The 2422-nt window shown below is 36.7% G+C and overlaps 1 protein-coding gene and 1 pseudogene across 1 annotated transcript in view; one reads left to right on the top strand and one right to left on the bottom strand.

Annotated features, from left to right (window-relative positions):
• Positions 1–2422, top strand: part of ANKRD31 (ankyrin repeat domain 31) — a 124236-nt gene that overhangs the window by 63915 nt on the left and 57899 nt on the right. The window lies entirely within an intron of this gene.
• Positions 1420–1988, bottom strand: LOC102767079 (annotated as a pseudogene).

The raw sequence follows: 2422 nt of genomic DNA, 5'->3' as shown, positions 1-2422 counted from the left end.
ATGGAGGCAGGGTTCCTTTGCCCATTTTTTGATTGGATTGTTTATCTTCCTTTTGTTGAGTTGTATGAGTTCCCTATAAATGTTGGAGGTTAAACCCTTATCAGTGATAGCATTGGCAAATAGGTTCTCCCATGTAGTGGGCTTTCTTGTTGTTTTGTTGATGGTTTCTTTTGCTGTGCAGAAGCTTTTTATTTTGATGTAGTCCCATTTGTTCATTTTCTCTTTAGTTTCAAGTGTCCTAGGAGCTGTATCAGTGAAGAAATTGCTTCGGCATATGTCTGAGATTTTGTTGCCTTTGGATTCTTCTAGAATTTTTATGGTTTCCTGACGTACATTTAAGTCCTTTATCCATTTTGAGTTTATTTTTGTGTATGGTGTAATGAAATGTGTTTTTTATTTTAAATCACTTAGAAGACATCAGTTACGAAACAACTAAAAATACATAATAGCAGATAAGTAGAAATTTATTAAAACCATTGTCTTCTATAAGCCTGACCTTAGTGCAAATTAATCCAGGGTGGGTTTTGGGGTTCTTTTTTTTTTTCCAGATGGAAAAGTATTTGCAAATTTTCAAGATGATTAGCCAGAATAAGAGTACATTCTGTGAACATTATTAATAAAGTTCTGTTGTATGCAAAAAAAAGTCTCTAACTGTACAAAAATTAAATGTCAAGGCATCTTTTACTCCCATCTTTATGTGCAGTGAAGAGAAATGTTTTAAATAGGAATCAGCTCTTCTATTCAGATGCTTTCTAATGTATTTGGCAGATTTGTTTTATATTCTCCTATTCCACATACCATGGAAAGCTTTCATGATCAAACATTGTGACCCAAGCCAAAATTATAAACAAGTATTCATTTATTAAAGAGAAGCAGTTCACCATTGGAAATTTAAAAGAAACTACAAATAATATTACGTGTAAAGCTCACATACTAGTATTTAAATTTCTCTGAAGCAATTTATGCCTCAGTAATTAAGAGAAAGAAGAGATGAACACTTTATTAAGACAAGAAGCCACCTAATATGGATTATGCTGTGGAATAATTGTCCACTCAGTATTCTATCCCACTGGGACAGTTTTTTAAAAAGGTTTTCATACTTTAAAAAATTATCACATCCACTAGAATAAGATGGTATAAATTAATATTAGTTACTCATTATCCTCCATATTTGTCCATTGACAAAGCTGAAAAGGCTTCCAAAGTATACTAAACAGTAACATTTTCACCTTTTATTACTGCAAGTTTGTGAAATAATTTAATACAACCAAGTCTCTTCATGAATTTTCAGGTTAAAACATTTTTACGTAAGAAACATACAAAAATTGTTTTATAAAAGAGTAATGAGAGATTTTGAACCCAGTTTACTTTTTAAAGGATGTTCTTCCCTTGTTTCTAATTCCAAGTGCTGTTTTCACCTCAAGAGCCAGTGTTGCTTAAATGCTTCACCACATCAACCCATCCTGGAGATAGAATTTCCTGGAGGAAGTTCTCCTTTGTCATCTGTTTTATCTGCCAACTTACATTTCTGAGCTTTTGAAAGTTGTTCTCTTTTGTCTTTTTTCTTACTTGATGGTACTTTATTAGGAGTTTCAACTGAGGTGATATTGCTTATGGATGCTGTAGAATTAACGGGATGGCGGTTCTCCGTGATTCTTTATTGTTCTTGGCATATTTGAACAGCGTGCAGGTCATAGTGGTGCCGAGATTGACCTCCACTGCTTCCTGTAACTTGGCTAATATGCTCTGCTTTACAACTGAGGATATGGTGGTGTTAAAAAAATCATTCATAGATATAATTGGAGGTGTTTGGTGTATGTATCTGTCCATGAAATCTCTATTAAGATCCAAAGCTTAAAAAGCTTTGGGATCACTATTTTCTCCCCATATTGAAATGAAACTGGACTTAATTCCCTGAAACTTTCATCTCCTTCATATATATAATGTAATCTTTTCAGTTCCATCTGCTGATCCTTGTTGGCACTCATTGTGCAGGTCAGGACAACTATGAAGAGAAAGTGGGAGCAGTGGGGCCCCCAGGCCAGGGAGTCCCTATTCCTTGCCCTTGGCTGCCAGAGGCACCACCTTCACATAGCAGGTGACAGTCACATGCACCCCTACCCTCCTCTGGCAACACGAAGCTGTTGGCTGAAGGACTGTGGCTATGCTGACTGGCATAATAAATTAATTTTAAAAGAAAAACATAGTCCCACCTTTTAAAAACTTAGACATATAAGAAATAGCCCGGCCGACGTGGCTCAGAGGTTGAGCGTCAACCTATAAACCAGGAGGTCACGGTTCTATTTCTGGTCAGGGCACAGGCCTGGGGTTGCGGGCTCAATCCCCAGTGGGGAGCGTGCAGGAGACAGCCCGTCAATGATTCTTTCACATCATTGATGTTTTTCTCTCTTCTCTGCCGGGC

Source organism: Myotis davidii, unplaced genomic scaffold (assembly GCF_000327345.1).
Source record: "Myotis davidii unplaced genomic scaffold, ASM32734v1 scaffold44, whole genome shotgun sequence".
Classification (NCBI taxonomy): Eukaryota; Metazoa; Chordata; class Mammalia; order Chiroptera; family Vespertilionidae; genus Myotis; species Myotis davidii.
This window is presented reverse-complemented; position numbering and strand designations above follow the sequence as displayed.